Below are 13,497 nucleotides of genomic sequence, written 5' to 3'. Positions count from 1 at the left end.
CTCACTGTGTGTACAGTGAGATTTGGCACTTTCGTTGAAAATCATTTGTTAGCAAATGTATGGATATATTTCTGGGCTTTCTATTCCATTAAACTATGTGTCTATTTTTATGTTAGTACCATGTTTTATTATTTTCAGTAAGTATCATATTTTTAGTGTTTATTACTCTAACTTTTCCCATGGAACTAAAATTCCATTTGTTGAATTGTTCTGACACTAACACCATTTACTTGCAAAAATAAAGTCAAATGTTTTGACGTTACTAATCCATTGTTTTAAATCATGTCTTTTGGGAAGAATATTAAACATTTCCAGAGATTGCATCAGTACTTTTTGACCTTTTTCTCTTTTTGAAGATGCACTTTGTTTTTTGAGGAGTTGGTTTGCAGCACCTCTGAGTCAGTCATTTTTAATTGCTAGTTGTACTTCTAATCCTATTTTCTACCCTGAGAATAATTTAAGTAGTATTAGAACTGTAGCAGTTAAAAGTAAATGATTTTCAACAGATATGGTTAGAAGCAAGAAAAAGTTTGCAATGACTGTAACTGCATGTAGAGAGAGAACCCATACAAACATGGAGGTAGACATCTTGCCAAATTGAACATCCTGTAGAAGCCCATTAGCTGAAAGCTCTGCAAAGAGCAAAGATTGCCCCGGGCTGACTTCCCTGTCCAGTGCTTTCTTGTTATTTTTCCTAACCCCTGGCTGCAATAGAATTAAATGTTGATGTTAGAGAGAAGTGAGACATGTAGCTGGACACAGCCAATGTTTTATTTATATTCAGAAAGGCATAGCATGTTAGAGCATGTAAGGATTAGATCTAAAAATCCTGTCATTTTGCAGATGGAAAAACAATCTAGAAGTAATAGAATTACTTTCAAAGGTCACAGTAGAGGGTTAGGTCTAGAATGAAGCATCTTTATGCCTTGGTACTTTTAACTCTAAATTGGCCACCTAGATTTCCTCTATCCCGCCACATACTGTATCTATCTCTATCTCTATCTATCTATTTATCTATCTATCTATCTATCTATCTATCTATCTATCTATCTATCATCTATCTATCCGCACACACATACACACTTTGCTGACCATTTCTTCAAGATTTCAAAGAAATGCAGCCACTAATCCTGATTCATATTTTTCCTTTACTAAGATTTGTCTATTTTTCTTTTTTCTTTCAACCATCCAAAAAATGTGTACTCTGATGCATACTACTACTACCTTTATCATATGAATTACCTAATTATTTACTGTTTAGAGTCATGAAAAGGCAAATTCAATGTAGGCTAGCGTTCTGGTACAAGGAGCTACCTTCTTTAATATAGCATGTTTTTAATCAGTTTCTAGAAAAAGATAGATATTTTTACCAAACTGGGAAAAAATTATACTCATTGGAGTGACCTGAAAATTTTGCTGCTCAGTTTCAGCATTTTATTTTTTAAAATCAGTATCAAATGATTCAGCTTTTGATCTTGGCTTTCAATTGTTCATTTAAATCCCGTCTCTAGTTATTTCTAAAAAGATCATTGTAATATAAGTTCTAAGAGGTGGCAACTACTCCTAAGTATGGTACCTTTAATCTTTAGGCATATTAAAACATGTTTAATTTAACTGCGACTAAATTTATGAGTCATATTTAAATTTTTGACATATTTACATTTTCTTTCAATCCAAAAATAAAAGTGTTGCTGATTATTTAGCTCACAACAAAAACACTTTGGTAATGCTAATTTGATATTGAAACTGGTAATAAAAAATTTGGTGGAAAGAAAAGTAGCATTAAGTGAAATGCTGGGTTCTGCTTATTAGCCTTTTTTGATTTTCACAGTCACCATTCTCGTATCTATTTTACCATAGGAAGTTATGCACCAAGATCATTCTATTAATGTCTTTAAAATTCTTGATAAGTAAAATTAAACTAATATCTATTTTACAGTAGTTTTATTATATCATGAGGCATGTACTCCTAACTAGAAATTACTTGTCAGTAATATATTTTGCAAGAAAAAAGTCATTTTGTCAGTGATTTGACTTCTTCAACACAAACTTTTTTCAATAATATTTTGAAATTTTATAGATTATACAGTTTGGCATTATATACTTTAAGGGTTATACAACTTTCTTCAAAAGGAAAATATATACAAATAAATATTTAATTTAGTTAAACAGAAAAAAACATGTTAAATATCTTATGAGTGCATAAGGTTACAAAGAGACTCTTAAAATCAACAGTAGGCAAAATTTGAATTAGCAAAATTTAAGATGGGTATTTTATATATTTTTTTCTGGCTAGGGTAATAAAACACATTAATGCTAGATTTGAAAAGATACAGTGTACATTTTTTAAATAACAAAAATGTTTAGTGCCAAACAGAGCTAACACTGTGATAATACAATTTAGCAGTAGTTCCTGCTGGGTGTTTGTTTCTGTGTTTTCATGTAGACACATACACATATCTGTGTGTGTTGTGCATATGTGTGTGTGTTGAGATAGTAAGATTTTTTTATCCTGCTTATTTTGGTAGTTTACAGGATTTCTTTGAATATGTATTTGCTGACCACCTGGATGTTGTCAGCATCCACCTGCAAACTTTAAACTGAAAGGCCAGCCCCTAAAAATTTTCTGCTTTCTGCCATTTCTTTATTCAAATGAAGCACTCTTTTAGACTAGGGGAAAATATGTTTCAGCTTCTATTAGTGGCTTTTCTAAGCATATTTTTTTCTGAACAATATAAACAACCAGTAAATTTTGTCTTGCTAAAAGCAGAGCATAAAAGATTCTATATAATCCCCAGGGTATATTGTTCCCAGTGTTCTTCTAGCACTTTCTTCTAAGTAGCTTCACATACCATTGTTCATTCTCTGTTGTACAAGCAGTATTACCATCTTGGGAGTTGTATACTCTTTAATGGATATAGGGTGAGAAGGTGTGGGAAAGGAGAAAAAGCTATATTACCTGGGAAGACCATTAGCATGAAATAGGGAGTGATTAATAGCCTTGCTTGGCCGTAGTGTCAGCCCCAGAACTCTGATAAAGAGGGCAGACGTTGGAAGGTTCTTAGAAATACCCTTGTATTCCTCTATGGTCAGATTAGTGTTGTAGGAGTTTAAATACGAGGCAGTCACTGAATAGTTCTCCAACTAGACAGCTGTCTAAAGTTGGAAAATGTTCCTTCCAGAAACTGGGAAATCTTTGACTGGTAACTTTAATTTCCAATACTCTTGTGAATTTGCATCCTTTTTGGTTTTCTTGGAAGTTTCCATGGAATGCTTATAGGGATTCAATCAGGTGCAGCTAGCTACCAGCCATCATACCCCAGAAATCACCTCAGTTAAATTCTAATTAGAATGTAAAATATTTCTTTCAGTTTTCTAAGAGGAATACATGTCTAATGCTGTAGAAAATTTAAAATACTGCTCTCAGCATACTGATTATAGGTAGACTCTTAATTTGCCTTCAAAGTAGCCATTGTTATTACAGTGTTAACTGCTAGGTACTTCTGCCAAATTTTCACAATATAATTGGATGTTTTGAAAAACTGTCATACTCAAGCATATGCTCGGTCCTCTCAAATTTACATAAATCCCTTTTGTTTATATTTTGGTTCATATTACTTTAATTTGTTTTTATTAAGTAATGTTTGTTGGTCAGTTAATATATACAAGAAAACACTGTCCTAAATACAGGCTGGATATATATCTTAAATTTTGCTAATTCAAATTTTGCTTTTTATTTATTTTAAAAGTCTCTTTGTAACCTTAAATACTAAGAATAAAGATAATTCAACTTTTAATTCTTTGATAAGAAGAATTGATTTTTTTATTCTTTAAGGTAAAAATTTATTTATATTTCTCTTTATTTTTTAAATAAAACTGCATAACCTTTAAAATATATAATGTAAAACTGTATGAACCTATAATAATACTTTAAAATATCATTAAATAAGTTATTGTGGAATAAGTCAAACAAATCAATAACACAATTTTTTTTCTTTTAAAAGTTAACAAAGCATAAATGAAACATATTCCAGATGGAACAGATACATATATAAGTAATATACAATATTGAAAAGAAAGGGCAATAGTAAATAAAATCATTGTGTCAAAGATGTATCTGCAGTCCCATGTTCATTGCAGCATTAGTCACAATAACTAAGACATGGAATCAACCTAAGTGTTCATCAGTGGATGAATATGTTGAGAAAATGTAAAATGTACTCACAATGAAATATTTTCCTTTAGTGTTAAAAAAGAAGGAAATCTTTTCATTTGCAGCAATACGGTTAAACCCTGAGAATATTATGGTTAAGGGAAATAAGCCAGGCACAGAAAGACAAATACTGCATACTCTCACTTATATGTGGCACCAAAAAAAAAAAAAAAAAAAAAAAAAAAAAACCGGGAATTCATGGAAATAAAGAGCAGAACAGTAGTTGCCAGGGGCTTAGGGAAAGGAGCAAGTTGTGGAGCTGTTGGTCAAAGAATACAAAATTTTAGTTAGACAGAAAAATGAATTCCAGAAATCTATTTTACAGCATGGTGACTATAGTTAATAACAATGTATTGTGTTCTTGGAAACAGCAAAGTGAGTAGATTGTGTGTTTTCTCATCACAGAAAAAGATGAGTATGTGAAGTCGTACAAATATTAATTAGCTTGATGTAACTAACCATTCCATAATGTATACATATTTCAAACCAACATATTGTACATGATAAACGTGTAATTTTTGTCAATTAAAAATAAATAATTTTGTTTGAATTTTTTTTTAAAGAGAGGGTGAGGAGTATAAATTAAGAGAAGCTATACCCTGGTTGGTTAAGAAGGAGTCTTTAAAGGTACATTTCCTGAATTCCAACCTTTGGGAACCTTAACTGCTCTGTGGCTTTAAAGAAAAAAAAATTAAAAAAGGAAAGAAATGTCTAATTACAACAAATGCAGAGAAGGCATTAGATTCCAGAAACATTGGCAAAACAAAAACAATTAAGTATTTAAAGACGAAGTTGGAATGACTAAGGTTACCTAGTTTACTTAATCTTTTCATGCTGTTCTTGATGAGAACAGCAGCTTTCCTACCTGGTTTCATATTTTCACAGATCATTCTAAATCTTGAGTTATAATATTGTCAGAAGTAGGCTTAAAATTGTTTTGTTAGGAAGTTTTGGTACCGAAGAAAAAAATTCAAGGTTTTGTATTTTGGAGATCAGAAGCAGAAAGTAATTCTGTGATTTTTAAATTATTTCAAGGTACAACGTATTTTTTTTTCCTTCTGACTGTGGTATGTGAAGTGGTCGTTTATACTGGAAGCATGGCAGAAGTGTCCGTTTTCACCTCTGTACTTCCTAAATTGTTTTTCTGCCGCCAGTACTCGCTCATTTGAATCCATCTGTATACACCTTCAGAGTCATATTTTCAAATTAATATGATAATGCTAGTTTTTTTCTGTAGTAATCTCATGTAGCTTCATATAGTTCACATAAGGAAGTCAAAACTCCTTAGCTAGATACTGTATCAATCAAGGTTCAGCCTTGACCTACTTTACCTTGGTCATCTCTTGGCTTCTCTTCACTTTCCTTCTTATTTCCTCTTACTGCAAACCCCTGTCACTCTATTAACATTGATCTTGCTAAGATAACGATGATGGTTATTTGTCAAGTCCAATAACTTCTTTTCTGTCTTTATTTTATGAGACTCTTGCTTCACTTAACAATATCAATCATCCTCTTAGCAAGATTACCCTGATCTGATTCCAATTTCCTGGGTTTACTTGTACCTATCTTGTATGTATTTGGTTGCAATTATAGAATTTACTTTTTTCTTCTTCTTGCATCCTTTTCTTGTATATTCTATTTCCCAGGTGACATTCTCTAACATTTCTCTGTTTATCGTGCATATTTTCACTAGATAATCTTATCCTTTCTCATGGTTTCTGATGATTCATGCTGACGATACCAAATCTAGGTGTCCAGTCCATGTCTCCAAAAACCAATAACGTTCCAACATGGAAGCTCTGTGAGCACCTTAAGCTCAAACTTAACGGGATATATAATCCCCACCTTCAATTTTTTTCCAATTTTTAGTTCCAAGCTCACTTGGCAGAAGAACCGTTCATGTAGTCACCCAAACTAGAACCTTGAAACTTAACTTTTTCTCTTCCCCATCCCTCTCTCCTTATCATTTCTAAGTCTTGACAGTTTTTCCTCTCTGAATATTTCTCAAATCCATTTCCTCATCATCTACACACTACTACCCTAGTTCAGACATCCATCATCTCTTCCCTTCATAGCCTCCTAATTGGACTCTTGACTTTCACCTTCCTTAAACTCATCCTCCTACCTGCTCCTCCCATCAAATTAAGCTGTTTAAAAACCAGATCTGATTATTTCACTTCTTATTACATGTTGAAGAACTAGAGTTCCTTCCTGATTGTTTTTAACTTATATTTGCTCTGTAAGATTTTGAACTTTGTCCAAAATGTCTTTTGATGTGTAGAATAGATTCAACTTTTCTAACATGTCATACAAGACTCTCTATAAACCCCTCAGCCTTATCTTTGGCCATACCAATCTTAAATGTTCTCCTGGAAATTTGGGCTCTGTTAGCCTAAAAGTGCTAGAGTTCACTTTACACAATATTTTATTTCTTTCCATAGTGCCTTGATTTGCACTTTTTTATTCTTCTGGAATACATTCTTTATCCATCATTGTTATCAAACCTTATACCAGGCTTGGCTGTCTATTAGTCATTCACTGACTATTAGCCCAGCCTCATTTCAAGAAGTCTTCCCTGACCCTCCTCACCAGGCTGTGATATATGCATTCAACTCATTGTCTCCATAGCACTCTGCTATGCCTTTTTCATAATTTTTACATAACTCTATAAAATTTATTATGTGACTGATTCCCCCAGTAGTCTATAAGGAGATTCATTACTTCATACCTAAAGCTAATATAGTATCTGCCATTTAGGTGTATTCAGTAAGTATTTGTTGAACCAATTTGAAAAGATGCTAAACTCTTCACTCTTCCATAATCGTTACCTCAACTATCATCCTGTAGTCCTTGTGTTTCTCTCCGACTTCTCCTCTATTCACCACGATGGGATTCAGTTCTGCCTTCGGAGGCTTGCCCTGCACCTCCAGGTCTGTTCCTTTATTCTATGGCCTAGCCAAATCTTTTGGCTACCTCTATGATGACACTTTCTGTTGTACAACAAAATTAGGATTTGAGGTATGTGCTTCTCAATTAAGAGTATGATTTTATTAGATCGTGACTATGTTTTAATCATCTCCAGGTCCTTACCCCTAGAAAGATTGCTAGGAATACAGTAAGTACATAGCCAGTGAAGAAATAGTACCCTGACAAGATGGCTTCAATAGGAAATAAATGGTTAAACACTAGAAAACTCTTGGAATAAATTCTAATACTAATTCTAATCAATTTTCATAGGAGAATGTATTATACTTACTATTTGACTATACATTGAAGTTATTCTTAAAAGATGTTTTAAGTTTGAACATAAATTTGACATTACTGTTTTGTAAATTTTCTGTGAATAATATATGTTAGCATTAATGATAAATGCATAGCAAATATTGTATTAAACTATGTAACTCAAGACTGCACTTATATACATGATGTTTCCTTAATCATATAAATTTTCACATATAATCTATGAATTATTCATTAACCTCTAATTTTGGTCATGAAACATTGCTCTGATATTCAAAAGCCACAGTTTCTTTTTATTTATTTATTTATTTTTTAATTGCAGTTTAGGTTTGGGGGTGCATGTGAAGAACATGCAAGATTTTTGTATAGGTACACACATGGCACTGTGATTTGCTGCTTTCCTCCCCTTCACCTATATCTGGCATTTCTCCCCAAAGCCACAATTTCTTAGGGTGTCTTTATTGTCAGGATATTTGCTTAACCATCTCAAAGTATAAAATAGGCAAAGGATGGTTTTTCATACCTCTAATCTTCCCATATTGCATTTATATTTCCCTCAGCTGACTTAAGAAGTGAGCATTGTTCAGTAGTTGAGTCATTTTCTTTCAAATTTATTTAGTTTTTTAAATGACAGATAAAATTGTACATATTTATAATGTACAACATGATGCCATAAAGCATGTATATACTGTGGGATGGCGAAATCTAGCTCATTAACATATGCATCATCTCACAGAGTTACCATTTTTGTGGGAGAACTTCTCCCAGCATTTTTCACAAATATAAAATATCATCATTAACGATAGTCATCATTCTGTAAAACAGATCTTTAGAACTTATGACCCCATTCAAATACCATATTATATCCTTTGACCAGGATCTTTCCAACCTTGCAACCTCTAACTGCTCCGGCCTCTAGCACGTACCTTTCTGCTCTACTTCTTTGACTTCAGCTTTTCAGACTGTATATATGAGTGAGATCATGCCATATTTGTCTTTCTGTCGTCTGGCTTTTTTCACTTAATGTCCTCCTGGTTCATCAATGTTGTTGCAAATGGCAGGATTTTCTTCTTTTTATAACTTAACAGTATTCTCCTATGTATATAACCATATTTTCTTTATCCATTCATCTATTGACAGATACTTAGGTTGATTCTATTCCTTGGCTGTTGTGAATAGTGACACAATACACATGGGAGGGCAGATATATCTTTGACATGCTGCTATCTTATTTGTAGATATACCCATTAATGGGAATGATGAATCATATGATTGCCCTATTTTTTAGTTTTTCAAGTAACTGCCACACGATTTCCCATAATGGCTGCAGTAATTTGCATTCCCAGCAACATCGCACACGGATTTCCTTTTCTCCACATCCTTGCCAACACGTCTTACCTTTTGTCTTTTGGATATTAGCCATTCTAATAGGAGTGAGACCATATGTGATGTGGTCTTATTTTGCAATTTCCTGATGATTAGTGATGTTGAACATTTTTTCATATACCTTTTAGCCATTTCTGTGTCTTCCTTTGATAACTGCCTATTCATGCCTTTGGCCATTTTTAATCAGATTTAAAAAAAAAAAAAAAAGAACATAATTTGCCACAAAGATGTATAAACTCAACTGTGAATGTACCAAAAGCACAATTTGCGGTGGAATTTAACACCATCAGAAAACAACTATGCAGGAGTCTTCCTCCTTCCTCAACCCTGCTTCTACTTATTTTGGTTCCCAAAATGCCATATTTTAACCAAAACATTCTTTTGCATTTGTAGGCCTCTCACAGGTTGTTTTGAGTTTTTAACCTACCTTTCTTTAGGCAGAGCAGTTCATTTCCCTTAAACTGTTCATGATAGTTTCATTTTAATTGTGCTATGACTTTATACTAGGTGTTCTGAATTACAGCCTTTGGCATGGGATGCAACAGAAGTCAAAGTCACAGACACCCTTATAGTTGTCCTTATAAAACAAGGTCCCTCCAAAGTAGTGAACTCCCTGTTACTTGATGTAGACAAACAAAGGGATGATGACTATCAGTCAGGGATCCAATAACAAAGTTTCTAGATTTGAGAGGGAGGTTCAATCAGGTGATCTCTAAGTTTTGTGGTTTTTTTCCTCCATGTCTAAGAATCTGTGTATCTTTATTATTTAGCATCAGGTCATTCAGTGTCCTGAAAGAGCATGCACAATTTCTCTATCGGTAATTATCATTCAATCTTACATTACATCTTACATCTGTTTGCCTAATTAATTTTAACTTATTCCTGTGTTGCTTTACTATCTATACTTAAAGTAACCACTAAGCTGCTGTTGCCTCCTTAACCAAGCACCAAAAATCTCAAGGTGGCAGGTATAAAAGTAAAGCCTGAGTAACATGACCGCTTTATGAGAACTCCAATCATGTTTAAAACCAAGAATAAGATTACTCAGCCTGATGACCCCAGTATTCCTTTAAATATACGATGCATGGTCTGGGTAATAACCCCTTAGTTTTTGAGTGTCTTAACAGTGTATTTTCAAATTGACTATGGTGTTTCTATATCTCTTTTTCCCCCTACTTCTTTTATTGTCACCTACACCATTTTATGCATTACATTTTCCACAAGTCTTGACCTGTGATTTCAGTCTGATGAATGTAATTACTTGTGAATTGTTTGAAAAAAAAAAAAAAGGAAATGTGATAGCATAGCTCAGATAATTTTTTATTTCTATTTTTTAAATTATTTCTTTTTATCAAATAAATTATATTATTTTTAGAGTCTCGATACAGACTAATTATATTTAGTGTATAATAAAGTCATAATACTTATTTCCTTAAAGAAGCTGTCATTAATAATCTGATTGCAGGGTTAAGTGGCACAAATAGTGGAACTCTCATAGCATAAATTTTTATTCATGATTCTTGAAGATGCACCTTTAAAGATTTAACCTTTTTTGTTAATCAGTATTATGACAAGGTAGGTAGCAAGCTACCTGGTTATGATCTAAGAGAAGCCGTAGTTTTCAGGACCACCATCTATTTTTTGTAGGAGTGCCACTCAGGTCTAGCTGTTTATGTATGAGTTCAATAATACAAAGGTCAGAAATGTATAGATGCCTCAGTGGCGCACAGTAAGATATGAGAGCAAAATAGGATCACATTATACAGTGATATTTTCTATCCTCTATGTATATTTTATCTTTCGCTTTTATCATAAGCTATGCTTTCCATTTTCAAGTCTTTTGTTATAGTTCAAATGAAACAGGTTTCCTAAGATGTAACAAAATTGGACACTTCATGCTTTTGATGGGTATAAATGATACCATTATTCAAGATTTAAAAGAAATTTTCTTTAAGCTTAAAGCTGGCATAATTCAATCTGTTCTCATTATTCATCTGTTTGCCTAATTAAATCTTGTCTGTAACAAAGTGCTTAGAAAAGAGAATTGCTTACGGAATGTATTTCTTTCTGAAAGACCATACAAACTGGACCCAAGTCAGATGTTAAGTTGACTTATTCATTCATTTTATAATGAGAGGAGGGTGTCTTGCAATTTTACAACTAGAGGCATGCAAATGCCAAGGAACGTTTTGGTTAAAATATGGCATTTCGGAAACCAAAATAAGTAGAAGCAGGGTTGAGGAAGAAGACTCCTGAATAGTTGTTTTCTGATGGTGCTAAATTCCACTGAAAATTGTACTTTTGGTGTGCACATGGAACATTCACAGTTGAGTTCACACATTTTTGTGGCAAATTATGTTCTTTTTTTTTTAAAAAAAAAAGATGCATTTATTCAGCATTAAGATCAAACCATTACATTTAGTAATCAATGGAAAGGGTGCAAAAAATCTGCATTAAAAATGTTTATTGGAGTGCTTTACCTAAAACAGAAACTAAAATCACCTGTTATATAATTAGTCACAAGTATAATCCTCGAGTTTTTTGCCTATACATATGAGTATTGTCTAAAACTTTTTTGACACAAGTATTGTCTAAAGCTTCTTTGACAGCAGCTAGGCCGTGTCACTCCTGTGCCTGGCTGAATTCACAACTGAGTTGTAACCTGTAGCTTTCTGGTCACTTCTCTGGCTCTCATGCTAAACTTTGTTTCCTGGCAGTAATTAAGATCTTCTGCCACTGCCATGGCTACTGCTGCTACTGGAATCACCATTTTGGCCACCTTGTTTCCTGGTTTGGCAAGATATTGACTTCCATGGCCACAGGAGCCAGAGATTCCACCTCCAAAGTTTTCACCCTTCGTTGGTCGAACATTTGAAGATTGACTCTTATCATTGCCAAAATTGTTATAGCTTCCACTACTTCTTTCAAAATTGCTTCCATTATTACCAAACCATTATACTCATCCCCACTGCCACCATATCCACTACCACCACAGCTGCCACCAAAGCCACACAACCACTAAACTTTCCTCCATGACCAAAGCTGTTATCCCCCTGAAACCACCTCTATGACTACCACAAAAGCTTTTAGAACTCTTTTTTTTTTTTTTGAGACGGAGTTTCGCTCTTGTTACCCAGGCTGGAGTGCAATGGCACGATCTTGGCTCACCGCAACCTCCGCCTCCTGGGTTCAAGCAATTCTCCTGCCTCAGCCTCCTGAATAGCTGGGATTACAGGCACATGCCACCATGCCCAGCTAATGTTTTGTATTTTTAGTAGAGACGGGATTTCACCATGTTGATCAGGATGGTCTCGATTTCTTGACCTCATGATCCACCCGCCTCAGCCTCCCAAAGTGCTGGGATTACAGGCTTGAGCCATCGCGCCCGGCCTCCTTTGACCTTTTCGACTGGGTGAGGCACTAGCCGTCTCTTGCTCTGACAGGGCTTTTCCTACCTCACAATGTGGCCATTTATAGTAAAGTGTTTCTTTTCTTTCTTTCATATGTGTGTATACACACACACACACACACACACACATATATATACTTTAAATTATGGGATACATGTGCAGAACGTGCAGGTTTGTTACATATATATATATATATATATATATATATATATATATGCCACGGTGGTTTGCTGCACCCATCAATCTGTCATCTATATTAGGTATTTCTCCTAATGCTATCCCTCCCCTAGCCCCTCAACCTCCAACAGGCCCAGGTGTGTGATGTTCCCCTCCATGTGTTCATGTGTTCTCAATGTTGAACTCCTGCTTATGAGTGAGAATATGTGGTGTTTCGTTTTCTGTTTTTGTGTTAGTTTACTTGAGATTGATGGTCTCCAGCTTCATCTGTGTTCCTGTAAAAGACATAAATTCATCACTTTTTATGGCCGCATAGTATTTCATGGTATATATGTACCACATTTTCTTTATCCAGTCTATCACTGATGGCCATTTGTGTTCGTTCCAAGTTTTTGCTATTGTGAGCAGTGCTGCAATAAACATACATGTGCATGTGTCTTCACAGTAGAATGATTTGTAATCCTGTAGGTATGTACCCAGTAATGGAATTACTGGGAAAAATGATATTTCTAGTTCTAGATCTTTGAGGAATTGCCACACTTTCTTCCACAATGATTGAACTACCACCAACAGTATAAAAGCATTCCCATTTCTCCTTATCCTCTCCAGCATCTGTTGTTTCCTGACTTTTTAATGATCACCATTCTAACTGGCGTGAGATGGTATCTCAGTGTGGTTTTGATTTGCATTTCTCTAATGACCAGTGATTCACAATCTTATTTATGGAGTCATGGTCATCAAAGTTTAAAAAGCAAAACCCCTTTTCTTGCCACTGCCTGAGTTATTATTTCAGTCACTTCAATTTTCCTGTATTGTTCAAAATAATTATTCAGCATTAAGATCAAACTATTTTTTGGGTACTGTCTTTCAATGTCTTTTTTATGTCACCAACAAAGGTCCTTTTCAGAGTTAAGTGGGTACCTGGTCTTTGAGAATCTTCTCTTGAAACACCTCTCTTTGTTTCTGCAACTCTTCCATCCACCTGTGTGCCCTGCGTTCATGGCTACATCCACCTCCTCCACGTGGCACCTGTGACAAACCTAAAGCCTCTGTAGCACTTGGTGTTTGGGT

At 34.3% G+C, this 13,497-nt stretch overlaps 1 protein-coding gene across 1 annotated transcript in view; it reads left to right on the top strand.

Annotated features, from left to right (window-relative positions):
- Nucleotides 1-13,497, top strand: part of UNC13C (unc-13 homolog C) — a 586,273-nt gene that overhangs the window by 284,071 nt on the left and 288,705 nt on the right. The gene's annotated exons all lie outside the window — the stretch shown is intronic.

The sequence above is a fragment of the Saimiri boliviensis genome, chromosome 2 (assembly GCF_048565385.1).
Source record: "Saimiri boliviensis isolate mSaiBol1 chromosome 2, mSaiBol1.pri, whole genome shotgun sequence".
Lineage (NCBI taxonomy): Eukaryota > Metazoa > Chordata > Mammalia > Primates > Cebidae > Saimiri > Saimiri boliviensis.
Note: the sequence above shows the minus strand (reverse complement) of the source record. Positions and strands in the feature narration are given on the sequence as shown.